Consider the following 16,643-nt stretch of genomic DNA (forward strand, 5'->3'; position numbering starts at 1 on the left):
TATGCTGACTTGGCTCTGTGTGGCACTGTAATGCTCCTGAGTCAGTAAATAATCATTCACATTCAAACTATGTCAGTACAAGGCCGTACCAGGTCTGCAGGCCTAGTATTTAGAGTAAGGGCAGTCATTTAGTAGTTCTAAACATGCTGATTTGAGGCCATCTGGAAATCACTGTATCTTACTCTGCGGCATGATGTAGCTAAATCCTGAGATATATGTAAAGCGGGACCCAAAAAAACTTTACAATTACATTGCACGAGATGATGGAATGTTCCTCTTTCTCTGGAATGCAACCCCAATAGCAATGCAAATAAGCATGGGTAACATTTACAACACTGAACAGTGATTTATCACCTAGTTTTCATTCATTGTCCAAAATTTAAGTCTAAGTTTGTACAAAAAAAGGCACATGAAATGACCGCAGGCTATTGGCCCTGACTCTGATGGAGCCTATACTTGTTGACCTCACTTTTCAGCCGAATGAACTCTGATGAATTAGGATTAGGGTCACCTCAAAACAAAGATTGTTCATTCCCCATCCTGCAACTACACCACAAAACCACTTAATTTCTGAGGTTGGTTCACACCCTAGGTTCAGACCGCCTGTTCTGGAGGTATTTATCCCTTTCCATGCTGTCCAAATCAGAGCATAACTGTAATAATGAGAACTCCTTTTCAGCAAACAGAACATTTAGTAAAAACTTTGTGTGTCAAATAATTGGGTTCACCAACTGTGAAGTTAGGTCAGGAGAAATGAAACATGTTAAGAACTTGCTCTCACTACAATGAAAATAATTCCTGTTACTGTAATGGCACTTCTAGACTTTTATCCAGAGACAAGTCACAAATTCAGGATGCCAAATAGGATGCGGCTCAGCAACTTGGTCTTCATTTTCCTTGGGATGGGAGAAAATAAAAGAAACCATACACATTGCAATTTATGGAGCAATAAATGGGCTGAATAGTGGAATAAACATCAGTAGAGAACATAAAGATGCCATGAAACATTTCCGCCAAAATGGTTGAAGTCTCGCTTCCCTGACAAATCCACCACAAGACATTTTCATTCTTCTCTATTTTTCTAAAACTAAGGGTAGTCTGAACAAAGGGAAAAGAGATCATTAAGAGATGAAAAACAAAAGAAGTTTTAACTTTGCACATCACACGTCTTTCAGTGATGCTATTAGGGAAATTAATGAAACCCATTTTCTTTACTCTGGGGCTCTGGAAAAGTCATTAGATTGGAATGAATATATAACACTACATCAATCTAATTTCAAGAGAGGGAATCGGCAAACCAATGAGCAGATGCAGCTTCAAAAAATTCACCTTAATGGCAGTAATGTAAGTTTCATGAGTTACAGTAGAAAGCAAATTAAAAACAACACAAAGAGACAATGATTCAATGGAGCACAAACACAACAATTAAGTGCCTCTGTCTATTGAGCATCATCTTGACAATTAACAATGCCACGTTACTAATCTCAGGATTTAGCTTGTCCTATCCATCTGAATGATACTCTCCTGGCTCACCCTTCCTCAAACACAGATTGAGAGCATGCCTGCCTAAATAGCCATGCATTTGGTGACACTGATATTTTACTAAGGAGATAACTTTGCAGAATATTCAGTTGGGAGGGGGGAAAAAGGATTTTCTTGTAGGGTTTTAAATGTAATTACTTTAAAATAATACCTACTTTTGAACATTTATTTGACACCTTAGTATATACTGTTCCTCTTTTTAAGTGATGCATTTTTATTCTTTTAAATAATTGTTATTGCTAGTACTTGCTTTATTTTAATAGTCACTCTGAAAAAAAAATTTAAAATAAACCTGATGTGTTAATACAAAACCCAGAAACAAATAATACAGGCCTCTGTGGAACAAAGTAAATAAGAGAAACTGAAGGTAGAGAACATGCCCAGGTGATTGCAACATTAACAGCTAAAGCTCCTGCTTCTTTCTGTAGTTTCACAGACAAAGATCCTTGCTGATTTTTAGCAGTATTTCACATCTCCTGCCTACACTGACACTTGACAGATGCTCAGATCCTTCCTAGAGATGTTGCCCATGGAGTAATATTGCATAATGAAGAAAATGCTCCAGAATTCCCATGTACACCATTGGGACCTAGTACTCACTGGCTATAATGGTCATTTGACATTGCCTTTTGCAGGCAGCTGCAAGCGTATAATGCCCGGGCTGCAAAGGAGGCTATGTGAACCTGTAAACAGCATAGACAGTACTACCTCAACTTTGTGCCCAAAGTAGTAATACGCTTTGCACAGTCTTCTGGCTTAGCCTTTGGAGCTGGCTTTTGACCTGGTGGCAAAGTAAAGCAAAGCCGAGGCTATGTTCACCTATGCAACCATAGCCTTGCAGACAGGGTGTTTAGACCAAGGTCTAGCACAGCATCTTTCCCTTTCAACCTATACTTCCTTTGGAAGATTGACATTAACTAAACTCCAGTTTCTTGAAGACAGATTTTGCCCTTTGATTCAAAATCTTAGAGAGGTAAACTCAGCTCTACAATTAAAACTCCTTAGTGTCCTTGTTAGGGGTCAAATAGGCAATTCCCATATGAGTGAGATGTTAATATGTTTAATTCTTTCTTTTTATATCTGCACAGAAGTTGAAACATTCTTGATTCCTTTCTTGCTCTGTTCATCTCATATTATTTCTCTTATTTATAATTTACAACGGTCCATCTTCTAATGAGGAGTGCAAAAACGTATGTACGAAGCAACCAAGCACCCACTATGAATATCAAACACCAGGTCATGGTTCACTGGAATTTGCTGCTTGGAAGTTTTCCTTGCAAAAAATGACTTTTGCTGCTAGTGAGCAGCAATGAATAATGTCCAGAGTGAAGGGTGCAGGCAAACTGCTGCTGTCATATCAACAGTAACAGATAATAAGACCACTTGGCAGCTGGTTAACCTTAGGCGGGGTGCTTGTATCTTCAGAATACGTGTAAAGAAGCAGAGAGCTTGCACACTGGCCAGAATAATCACTGGTGCAGGGACTGTAACTGATGCTGTCTAACAAGTGCCCTTGTTGAAAAATAAAAGATTGTGTGACCCGGGACATCTCCAACAAATATGATATTCCCAACAATCTTCATCAATCTCCCCATAAGATTTAGTGTGACAACTGACTGACTTGCCATTAGAAACAGGCTTGGAACCAGTATGTGTTGCATCTTCCCTTGAAAATACTGTATTTTGCAGAGCGGTAACTGTCACTCCACTAAATTTAATGAATGCCAAGTGTACAGAGGAGATTTACAAGCCTGTTGCTTTATTGCTACTGCAACAATGTTTTTGTAATCAACAAAACAACTATACTGTAAATGTATTTTATACTTTTCCTGGCAGAAAGTTTTGTAACATTTTTTAAAGGCCAAGAAAGGTGGGGAAAAAAAAGGGGGAGGGGCGGAACCTGGAGGGATTCTGATCTGTTTATTTATTTTTGTCTCTTGACAGCTGCATTCAAGAGACCAGGATGATATTTGTGAATAAATGGCATGACTTCAGAAACTAATAAATTCCTCTGAAAGGAAGAATTGAAGAGGCTTGAGCAATTTGGTGCTAAACAGGAGTTACTGTAATTGTGAAACAAAAAAAACTGGCTTCTGGGCTGTGCTTTAACACATAGACTGGGGAGCTAAAAAGTTTATGTTTTTAATAAAGTCTTTCTGAAGCAGCTTAGGTGGATACTTGAAGCAGATTCTGACTTACACAGTGGTGCTCAATTACTCTCTTTCCAGCAGAAGTTTGTCTGGAAGGACTGCAGTAGTCATTGTCACCAGTGAAACGAAGAAAGTGCAGAGTTGCAGTAGTAATTACTTGCTAGACAAGGCACCGATGAAGACCCCCTGGAAGCAGCAAGCAGGGTGTACTGGAAGAATTCTGACTCACCGAGGTGCCTTTGCCATGGTTCTGCAGTTGCTAATACTGAACATCCCAGATCCACCAGCATTTTCAATTTGATTCAAGAACACATATGTTATTGCCCTTCTGCTGAGTTTAGGGTGTGGTTCTACATTATAGTTTCACTGATGCTACTGCAGGCGAATGCCAGAATATGCCTTACTGCCCCGTTCCCCAGTCCTGTGCACTCCCCCCCACCCTTCTTTGTGCCGGAAATGGTGGTCATACACCGAAGTCATACCTGGCAGTGGGAGTGAGCTGCTGACAGGAGATGGAGGAGCAGAATTATTCTTTTAGCAGCAGCCTCTTGGTTCTATGAGGTTGCTGTAATGGGAAACTGGATCCTTAGCCAGAATACCAGCCTTTGGGATTATGCTCTTGCTCTAGCAATTAAAGTTAGAGTGCTGCAGGCAGGCAGAATCTGATGCAGTGCAAAGCCTGATGCAACAAGTTCACCCATCTGAGTATTTTTAAACAATCTTGAACTAGCAATGTGGCTGATATCAGTTCACATAGCTGGGACGTTTCTGAACTTATGTTAGGAGATCGAAAACTGAATTTACTGTATCGTCGAACCACAGCCTTAGGCACGATGCCTCTTGAGACTGCTTATCAGCTGGTGGACCTTATGCATATCCCATCGCCCAAGGCAGAGCCTCAAATCCTCTGGATTATTAGAAGAGAAGGAAATAACATAAGCAGAAATGTTTCACATTTAGGTAGCAGAAAACTTTCTGAAACAACCATTGATTAGTATTCATCTATTCTTAGCAGCAGTCTCCACATTCTAGCCACTGATGGGCAAATCCCTAACTATAAGCAGCTACACTAATGCAGCTCTGAGGCATCACAGTACCTAATTAACAATTAACACCTTTACTCTAACCTTTTACAATAGAGGCATTATTGTTGCTGCTCAGGTCTAAAAGAGACTCAATTTTGAGAAAAGTTTTTTATTCCAGTGTACTTAAGTATTGCTTTGTTTTGGCTTCTAAAATAACTGTTCTTTGCCCTTTACAGTAGAGTAAATTCTTTTTATTTTTTCAGTGTGGCAAAATACCTGGTTTATTATTACCTCAGTTCCCCTCCAGATTTAAAGGTGGTCTCTCAACTGTGATACATATTCCTTGCCTTTCCTTTAACTCCTGATCTGATTGATTTCAGCTGGAGCTTATCACAACGCTGTGAATATTTCTGTTTGAAAGGTTGAAGAGTTTTTCTTGAGCAAGTTTGTCATAAATTTATTTACCTGAGCCAATTTAAAGCCAAGAAAAAGCATGTATCCATCCAGAAAGGTGCAGAATTTCCTTGATGCTTTGCAAGCATGTTTTATTCAGACATACGATCTAGGCAGGACTTAGCTTAAGCTTCTTTCATTGTGGACCAATTTTCTCTGGATTAGCTACTCATAAGAAGTGCAAACACTGACAGTTATCACAGAACAGGTGGCAATTTTCTATGTGGCTACATCACTCTTACTTTTTTGATGGATGTGAGATTCTCATCCATTTTGCTGACAGACATCCATTTATTCATTAATTTATCTATCACTGCCCATGATCGCAAGCATGTATCTTACCAAAGCACTGGATATAATACTTTAAGAAGCCCTTCTGCTCCTCTTACTGTTCTGGATTTTAATGGTATGAACACCAGAGGACCTGAGCAAATACCTGTCTGAACAGCTTCCACTCTGCTTGCATTACTGCAGGAGTACCTTGGAAAGAATTTTCATACAGGTGAAAAGTGATTCAGGGCCTAAGATTTTGGTCTTTATGGTCTGGATCTTAGATTCTGCTTTCAGTAATGAAAGTTGTCCCAAATATTGAGATGGCCTGCAGAAATGGAGTGGTAAGTTGGGCCATTTCTTTGGCAACAGATTTTTCTTCACTGACTCTTACACATCTTCTTGGGATTTCTGGGAAAAAGCAACAAACTACTGATAACTGGTAATTAAAGTTACTAAATTTCAACATATGACAGAAGGAAACTTCAATGCTTTAACTTTTTAGCTTACAATTTAGTGCTTAAGGATAGAGTGCCCTGTGTTTGTAGAAAAGCAGATCTTGGAGCTCAAAATCTAAATCCTACTGGGTTTTTTTTCCCCTGAAGATGCTCTTGTTCAGCACTGTGGTGAAAAGCCTTCCTGGTACTCAGAATGAAGCCTACCAGGGAAGAGGCAATGTACATTTCTCCTTGCTTTGCACACTTCCAGTCACCCTCTGAACTGTAAAACCTTTCTGTGTCTGCACATCAAAACTGGTTTGCATTTCCCACGTGTTGCCTTGTTATAATATGTATCCCTTCCTTTACCTTGCATTGAGCTCTCAGCCACATGAAGTCATGTTCAAAAAACCTGTGAGAAAAAAGAGGGGAAAAAAAAGGAGTAAGGTTTATGTATTTAAAAGAGAATTGCTGTTATTATGTCTTTAGGCCAAAATAACAATATTAATATCTGAGATCTCAAGAGTAGCTAACCAGCCTGAAACTGCCAGCCTTATTCACATATTCAATCAAATAGAGCCTCATTTTCTTTACTTCTGGAATAGGCTTATACTACTCAATATGCAGAAACATGAAGCAGCATAACAGAGTATGAATAGACATGGCCTTAGACTCTGTTGTTTGTACTCATGAGGTACTAGAGCTGCGTGAAAAATGGATCTCTTCTTTGCCAGCCAACAAACTAAAAAATGGGAAAAAAATTGGAGACTGAATAAATATTCAATTCCAGGCATTTAATATTTTTTTTTGTCTCCATTTTATTCCTTTTTAAAAGGAAAATTTGTCTGAAGACACAATTCAGAAAGAAACATCAAAGTATTCTGAGTGGAAAAAGACAAAAGGAAAGGGCTTTCTTCCTTTGTGAACTCAGGTTTCTCAGTCAGTCTGTCTGTGGAAACTGGTTTTAATTTGTGAGTTAAACTGCAATTACCCTGTGATTTTTGGTGCCTTACTGTTCCTCAGCCTTTGCATTGCTAAGAGCCTTGCCTCCACACTCTTACAGCCTGCCTTTCCCAGAGGCTCTCTCCGGGCAGTGCTGCCCCAGGCTGCTCTGCTATTGCTGCCTGCAGGGCTGGGACCTGGCAGATGCCCCCTGCCCTCCCCAGGCCTGAGCTTTTGGCCACCCCCGGGCAGCCAGTGGAGTGCCTGGCCCATACAGAGCAAATCATACAGGCACCTGCCCTGGCAGCCATGTGCTGCCATGGGAGCTGAGTGCATCACTAGCCCCTTCTGGTTTAATTTTTCCTTAAAAATAACTCTCCCTGTTACAGTCAACATGTGCCATCAGCCATGACCCTGCTAGTAACTGTCTCAGCGTCCTTTCTGTTACACCATGTTTCTGAAATCTTGTGATCTATGGATTGCAGCAGTCTAAAGTCCCTTTTACCCTTCTACATGTGACGGGTGTGCGTGGGGAAATATTTGCTTCAAATGTAGCATTACTTACTTTTTGAAAAAATGAAGAAATGAACAAAGACCTTCTCATCTCCAGCCCACCTAAATTCTACCTTTTGGGCTCACGCAGTTTGGTTCAAAATTATTTTACAATCGTCCTTAAAAACAACTTAGCTCATTTTTCAAAATAGTAAATAATAAACCATAAAGAAAGAATAAAAACTGAATCAAAGATTTGGGCCATAAGAAAAAAGGCTGCCCTGACAAGACCAGCAATGAATATAGGTGAATAGGTCTTGGGCTACCGTCATCCTCCCTCCTTGCTTTGCTTCACAACTAAGTGCACTACATCCTCTCATCTCACTGGTGCGAGGTGGCCATTTAAGGGTCATTTCAAACACAACATGCAGTTCTGAATATCTCACAATTAACAAAACACCTGCTCTAAACAACCGTGCTGATCTGCTAGACACATCCAATGAGCATCTTACATAATCCTTAACAGCTCTTGTGTTTTTAGCTGGCAGTATATAGTCTGCTGATTGTAGATTTGTCTTTGCTGAACAATGTAAGAGACAATGAGTTGTTGTTTACCTTGAAAGCAATCTGCTTACAACTGCTGCTATCACCATGGCCGATGGGCTGCTGGGGATTCAAGTGTGCATTTTGGGGTGGAGGGAGGAACCATCTTTAGCTTAGGAAAGAAACCTTTGCGGATTGACCGGTCAGTTTACACTAACATCATTCAACAAGCAGTATTTTCCACTGAGAGAAGATACTGGGTCCTGAAGGATTCTGATATGTGAAAGACATTGCAAGAACCAACAATGAAATAAATAACCAGAACTGGCAGGTGAAGTCGTTGTGGAATGGCTATTGCCTTGTTTAGCACACTGCTTCTAATCCTCTGCATTTGATCCCATTTGTATAACCATATAAGAGGTACTCCATAACTTCTTCTCTAGTGCTGGTTTTCATAGCTTTCTTGGAGCCCATGGAAAAGAATGAGAGCTATAGTTTTTATGCATGAGATGTTATGCACTGTGCTGATAAACACTTTGCACTTTTTCACCTCCTTTCTCATAACTCTGTATCTCATAGCGTTAACAGAACAGGTTTGACCTACTCGCGTTTATCTGTTTTGTTACCTGCAGTCTTGCTTTATCTGTGTCATCCCTCTGAATTGAAACATTGAGTTGGTGTTCCTTGTTACCTCAGATAAAATCTTCATTACTGCAAAATGAATTTCACTCTGCAGCCTTAAAAATTCATAGCTGGCTACATGCATAAACACATAAACACCAGACACCACTCCTGCTGCTACTTCATAAGGCTTCACTGCACCGAGGAGGAAATACAGGCACAGTGGATGACACAGGATCACAGGGCTCTCTTAGGACTTCCTCCAGCCACCTGCTTCTTGACAGAAAATATCTTCTCTTTCCCTCTGAACACCCCAGGGCAGGGAACTGTTGGCAAACAGCTCTGCATTTGGTGCCTTCAACATTCAAAAGTTTTGTTCTCACTGTTCTTTACCCACCCTCACCTCCCCATCCTGCTTTGCAGTGCAACATCGTTTGTTCTTCATAATGTACAGGGCATGGAAATGACAGTGCAGGGTTGGTGATTACTTGAGATACCATCTAATGGCTGACCTTTACCTGATCTGGTCTGCCTCCACACATTCCCCTTCATTCACGTGACAGGGCACTACCCAGTGTGATCCACTTCAGCAGCTTATACTAAGAAAAAGGAAAGATAAGACATTCCAGGTTTTCCAGGTTTTACTAGAGGACAGAGGATGCTGAGAATGTCTTTGTGGGAGGCTGGCCCCAAACACTTGCAGTTCCTTTCTTATTGCTATTCCCTTGTCCAGTGATGCAATGCAATGGAAGGTCTTGAAGGATCTTCTTCCTTGCCTTGGCACATGTTGAGCACCACGGCTGCGCATGGTGAGGAGCGACGAGGATAGTGCACACATTTGGGTACAACGACATATTGCTGGCTCAGGACTGACAGCAGCTATAAACCAGAAAAACTCATCCAAACCAGCCAAGCCTCCTAACGTAGCTGCTGTGAGGGTGGCGCAGACTGGCACACATAGCTTTGCTGTAACTATCAAAGTGAAGAAGGCATGGAGGATGAATCACACCAGACAGTAACACAAACATATGCTCAAAGCCACCTACATACACATCCAGCTTGCACTGAAACCTGGACCACCCAGGCTCTTTCCCAGGCTCATTTTTGGATCCAAATTCAATTGCTGACCCTTCCTGCTCATGGAATTCATGGAGATCTCTGCACTTCCCTCCTGACAAAAGCCAAACTGTCACAAGAGTTGTATAATATTCATGTGCATATTCAAGCATGCATTTTCCAAGGCACAAATCCAAGGTTGCAATTACAATGCTGAAATTTTAAGGTTCCAGTGAGCATGAAACTCAGGTATTCCTGCCCCAAAGGCACAGGATCCCAGCAGCTGAACTAAAGAGCTATTCTGGGATATTTTAGTCCTCTAAGACTTTGTGGGCCACTCTGGAACAGTTACTATTTAATTTAGAAGAAGGTACCAAAATCATACACACTAGCCTACTCTTCCATAATTCTCACTAGACTGTTTCTTCCATGGCTTCTTCACTCCATGGATTCCCCATATATGCGTTCTGCCCCACTCCTTTAAAATGCTCCTGGATATTTTTCTCTTTGCCCTCCAGGTGGAGGGATTTATCAAACATATTATCCCTGAAGCAGTTTGCCATTTTTTTCCCTTTGAGAAGTCAGCAAAAACACTCAACTTCTGCGCTGTAGACTATGTTCTTCCAAAACTCTCACCTTGCTGATGGGATAGCTGATCTCTCCATCCTGCTCCCCTCCTTATGCTTGGTTCAGTCTTCCCAGTCTGCCTATCCCTGCAGAACAGACTTGACAGAAAGTTACAGCCTGCATCATCAATCAACTTAGAGCTCAGTGCAAAGTACTATGGTCCCAAGTGTGTGTGAGATATTTCCATTCTAAATAAAAAAAGTGTACAATTTTAATATGGGGATTATATACTGAACTTGCAACACACCTTCTTTATTAAAAAAACAATGCACATACAACTAATGTTGGCAATAATGGCAAGTTGTCTTCTATAACAATCAGGTTTAATTGTTCATTCTGACATGCTCGAGCACTCTATTAAACACAGATTACTCAGGACTGAATAAATGAATACAAAGTAAGCTGGCCCACCGCTCTGCACACATCAGTGGAAATAATGAATTACATCATTTCATGAAAATGCATAAAGGGCCAGGGAAGGTCAAGAGCTTGTTATATTTTCACGTTGACCATTTCTGCTCTGGTTTTCTAGAGCAGAATATCTTCTGGAAGTGCGTTATTTCTTGTATGAGAGGTCATTCTATATTTAATACTGGATTTTGCTTTTTGTTTTGTTTTTTTTAAATGAGATTTTTACATAATTCAGGTGGTAAGAGATTTGCTTTTAAATGTTTTAAAATTCTACAGCCCATATTCTTATTTGCTAAGACATGTTTATAAAGTGATTTTTTGTTGTTGCTCCTTAGTGTGGTGATTGATTTTGCTAGTGAACGCACAGCAAGAGACATATACCCACCAGCAGAGGCAGTGGACTTGGACTGCAAAATGTTTGTGTTGGGTTTTTTTAATTGCTCTTGCAGCACCTTGAGATCTCCATTAGTAGGAAGACCCTGTTTTGCTAGATATAAGCATGCAGTGACAGCCAGATGCAATCCCTGCATTACTAGTTTTAGAATTTACATACATACAAAAACTTAACTGAAAAAATAGCAAGGCTTGCCAAGTTCTGCTTTAACAGATTTGGTTAGTTTGTAAGAGAAGCATAAGGAAACAAAACCACCAACAAATAAGGATACTGTGCACGTTACTGCCTTACACACTAATAAACTCTGTGCAGCTATTACATGGGTAATGTTCTGTAAAAGCGTACACTATACAAATGATTCACATGAACGGTATTCGGTTTACTAATTCGATCAACCTTCTTGTTCAGTCCAAGGGACAAACTCACATTTCCTGTGATATCCCAAGTCTGTAATCGAATAGATATAATGTCCTTTTCCTTTTGCTCATGTTTTGACATTTTCAGAAGTCTATGCATTTGAAGGTTATTAAATTCCTGGAAAGCAGAAAAGCAGAAGCTGTTGTTAATGGCGCTAATGCTCCCCAAAGAAATATTTACACTTTAATGCATTTAGGAAAGTATTGAGAGCTCTAGAACACACTATGTAAGATTTTCATCAGGCTGAAAGCAGGTCATTCAGATAACTATTTAGAAATGTGTGTCAAATAAAATCAAGAACTCAAACTGTTGCTTTGCACAGGAATATGACTGTAAATTATGACTCAAAGGGCTCTTCAGGACAGTATACACAGGAATTGATCCAAGGCCTCTCGAAATCATCAAGCCTGTTACTGGTACTGGAGATTCCCAATACCAAACCCCTACTTATTTGGGAAAATCACAGCCTTTTTCTGTATTATTTGCACCATTTACATTTCAACAACATACTGCGGCTATACACTGAAAGCCTGCACTCCCTCACTCAGCTTCCCACTGTAGACCCACACACAGTGCCAGACAACCAGGCACAGATTAGATTGACTCTTTGAAGCTTTGATTCATCAAATATTCTCTCAGTTTCTGTGGGAGAATGCCCAGTAGTATTTGCCAGCATAAGGAGGGATGTTCACTCTGCCCTACAGCAAGAGATCATCTCTTCCCCAAAGGAAACAGAAGGCTATACATTTTCATAGCACAGATAACCTCTTGTGGACAGATGCACTTCAGGGCCTGTGACTCTCCAGAAGGGTGGAGGCAGCATCACGACCCGATGAAGAGAGCACAGGCTCACCAAAGTTATGTGGAAATGTGTTTGGGTAAAAACCGACTATCACACAGCTGCAGCAGGTCGTTCTCAGGTCTCTCAGGCCTCAATCACTAAATTGGGATTTAGGAGAAGGTTTGAAGGAAGATTATGTAGCATATGCCTAAAACAGGAGATCTCTGAAACTTTCTTCTGAAGCATCTGGCTGCTGCTGGACTGTGTAATACACACGTTTGTGTCCTGATGTCAGTTCCAATGCTTTGAAGGGAAGCTGAGGTCAGATGGGGAACTGAAATTCACTTATGCCAGATTTCATACCACTGGACTAGTAAAGACACCATTGACTCTTTTAGTTTCTCTGCTAAAGCTTGTTTAGCACCTCCAGGGATGTCAGTAAGTACATGAAGGCTTTCCTCAGGATGTTATGTCAATGTTCTGGATGCAAATTTATGATAATTGTAATTGTTCATGTAAGCTGCCTCCTCTGCATCTGCCGCTAGCCACTATGAGCACCCCAGTGGCTGCTGGTAACTGTTGCACCTGCAGGTTATCCAAGGACCTTGACTTTGGAATATAGCAAACACTGCTCCAAACTCTTTCTATAATCCTATCTCTTCCAGAAAGCTGTTTCTTTCACACTGGATCAGAGAGAAACTTGAGGTAACTCAAAACTGGATTAATCATACAGACAATAAGCACAATGCTGTACAGTGACAAAAAAAATCCTGTAAGTGATCAAAAAGCACTCCTACTGTCTGGCATCCTGAATCCAAAGCATCCAAGTTATGTTCCCCCTCCCTCATACACTATATCATATATTCTTTCATTAATTATAATCTCCCATTGTGTAATTTTAAAGTGATTAATTACTTCGCCCATACACAGTGGGCACTCAAGCTCCAGTCATTAGCAACACCATGTGTTCAGTTCATGTCACAAATCTTTAAATAGTGTTTTGGTCCGCACATAATCCCAGTGTCTTCTGCAGTATCTTGTACAGACATTTGGCAGTCCTTTGATGGAAGACAGGCATCCTGCTCATTAATTTTCTAGCTGTTTATCAGTCATGCTGTCAGGTCCCCATTATTTCAATTGCATGACTACGATAATTAGTGTCTTTAGACCTCCTTAGCCTTGCTCCAGGCTACAGTGCCGACCTCTGCTTGGTTTAAAGTTTATTCCAAATGAATGTGTATTTATTCATCTCCCAGGTGTTGCATCTTTTATCCTTAGTGGGGGTTTTCTACCCATTTTAAACAAGCTTGCAAAAAGCAACATGCATTTCAAAGGCACCAGAGCTTCCAACTGAAGAAGCTAAGAACATGTGTCTATTACAAAACTCATCTTCTGCCCCTACAAAATGCACACCAAGACACTGACAGCAAACCGAGAAGGTTACGTATATCCATTACAGACTCCAACCCGTACCTTGACACGTTAATTATCAAGTTTAACACCATCATAACCTGGACTCTTACTACAGACTTCAGGCCTCATCCCTGCACACCGAGGACATTAGAGCAGACTGAATATTCATCCATTACAAATTCCACATTTTGGATATTTCCGTGGGATTATCTCCTTTGTGGGAACAGCAAGATCAGGCAGTTGCTTTACACATCCCTCCCACACCTGTTCCCGAAGGAAGGCCTCCTCCCGGGTGCACGGCAGGGTTCCAAGGGGCACAGCCCCAACCCGCCCCCCACCCCGAGCTCTGCCTTCTCAGCTGCAGCCCACTGCCTCCCGCGTCCCTGAACCGCCACAGCCGCGGCAGCAGCGCCTCCCCGAGGCGATGGCTTCAGGTGTCCCACGCCTCCTCAGGTCCAGTCAGAGTGAGGGACCCAGCGGCTCAGCCCGCCCCGGCAATCTCCCTGGGAGCAGAAAGGCCCGCGCACCCCACAGCCCCGCCGCCGGGCTGTCACAGAACCAAGGCTCCTTCTGGTGTCAAAATGAACTTTTAATTACGGATGCGGGCATTCAGAGGACAAACCCGCGAACAACCGAGCGCAGGCTTCGGGCAGCGCCCTGCCCCACCCTCCCCCGTCTCGGCTCTCCTTGTTGTCGCCGCTCGTAACGCTCAGCCGCTCCCCGGCCCTTGGGCGAGGCCACCGGGCTGGAAGGGCTCCCGCCCTGCGCTCCGCGTTGCTCCCCGGCCCCGGGAGGGGCGGCCGGAGACGACCGTGCCCCGGCGGGACGCCCCCCTCAGAGCCAGCCCGGCGCTCCGGCGCGCGGCGGGAGCCGGTTGGAACCGGCCGTGAGCGGCCCGCGGCGGCGCCCCGCCAGCCCGCCCGGCCGTTACACCCCGCCCGTTGGGGCGGGCTGGACGCCGGCGTTCGGGGAGGCAAATGCTGTGGTGCGAGTGCCCGCGCCCGTTCGAGCCAGGGCCTGGAGCTGTCCCGGTACCGTCGAGCGGTGGGCAGGCAGAGGTCGAAGGCCTGGCCTGGCACGGGACTAGCCTCACGCACTTCGTTCCTGAATAACTTTCCTCAAAATTATTAATAACAAGCCCCGGGGCTGGGGACTAAAAAGGCTCCCTAGGCAGTCTCTGCCAAGTTACGTTTGGTATTTTTATTTTGGGGTCATTTTTAGGCCTTGCCAGTTCTGAAAAAAAACCTTACTACCCACTGCTGAGCAGAACATAATATTTGTGACCAAGACTAGGTTTTCTTTCCTAGCTCATATTTGTTTTAAATGCTTTGTTACTACCACAAAAAAAAAAAAAAAAAAAGAGAACATTTATAAAAATCAACCACCTGAAATTAAAGGTCATAAATTTGATTAAAAACATAGGCAGGAGTGAATTTACATACTTCTGCGGAAAGGGCAGAGTACAAAAGAGCAGTGGGAGACTTAATCTCATAAAAGCTCTGATCCAGCTCTAGACAAGCACTTGAAACATATCCAGAAGTTCCCTGAGCGGGTACTGTGGGTGTTTTCCATTGTCAGTGAGGTATAAACGAGCAAGACATTGATACTGAGTGGATTACTGCTGTAGTTATGGCCAGCGCATTGCTCGGTTTAATTTTCCTTTATAATCAGAAGACGAAAAGCAGCCATAAAAATGAAAAAAAAAAATCCAAACCAAAACAAAACTAGAGCCACCAGCCTTGCAGGGTTTTGAATCCTTGTGATAAGTCTCCTCACTGTAGATCACAAAGACAAAATATCTAAAGGGTTTGGCAGCTGATTTAACTGGCTTGTGTCTTCTTTGGTGCAAGCTGAAAACACATGGGGAGAGTCCTTTCCTCAGTTTCTTCACTTCAAGTTTCTGACTTGTCCCTGTCAGTCCCAAAAAAAATAAAATATTTTCTGTATAGACATGTGCCAAATAAATTTATTGGAGTAAGGTTCTCCAGTGAACCTCAGATTTTACTAGTATATGTACATGTATATGCAGTATATGTATAGTGCTAATAAAACAAGGGGGATGGCTTTCAAATTGTATCAAAGCAGATTCATAAGTATCTTCAATGTGTCATTCTAAACTTTGCACATGAGGAGGAAGGATAGTGAAAAACTGAGTGTGTCATTAGTTTCTGGCCTGGAAATAGACCCTTTTCAAACCTCTTTATGAACCTACTCTCTATCAACAATAAATTTTGATGACTAGAGTTATGATGGCTCATCTCTGATTATTGTTTATCCTCAAATACAAGAACTCTACTTATTTACATATAGATCCATTCTGCAACCTAATTATGCTTGTGAGAGAGATGACATACTAAAATTCTGCCTAATAAGTGCACTGTTTGATTGCATGTTTTAACCCTAGTTAACTAGGCTTTGTCTAATTGCATAATTGGATTATTTACATAAAGCATTGAAATCTAAATGGCGTTCTTTACCATGTAATCATTTTGTACACATAAGTTGTCAGAGCACTGGTATTACTTTGTTCTTGAAAAAATAATTAAAAAAAATCTTTTAGTATCTGCAGCAAAAATAAAATGTATTTGAATTGTATAAAAAGATGTAATCTGTAATTGATCAGAATATTGAAAATAATATACAATACTAATTCAGCTTTTTTTCACTGTAGCTGAATAGCTCTTTACTTCATGAAACTAGCAGAACTATTCAAGGGATAAAATTCTATGCAGGACATGCGAGATTTTCTGACTGTAATCCTAAATGGAACTGGGAAACTGTATAAAAGGTTAACTGGGGATGAAAGCAGTCTATATAAGCACAACCTATATAAGAAAGCAGTCAAGAAAAAATTCAGTTAGCCCTTTCATATAAAGGTAATGACAGTATTTGTGTGTTATTGAAAGCATCCTGACATTGCAGGCAAAGATCTAACAGAAACAAGGACAGTAAAAGAAGTGGTACTTCAGCTGTCATTAGAACACAGGAGTCCTCTTTTACCCAGGGGATATCACCCGGTCCCAGAGCCTCACTTTATTTCTGTTGAAATTAAAAGCAAAGCTTCCATTA

Source organism: Phalacrocorax carbo, chromosome 5 (genome assembly GCF_963921805.1).
Source record: "Phalacrocorax carbo chromosome 5, bPhaCar2.1, whole genome shotgun sequence".
Lineage (NCBI taxonomy): Eukaryota > Metazoa > Chordata > Aves > Suliformes > Phalacrocoracidae > Phalacrocorax > Phalacrocorax carbo.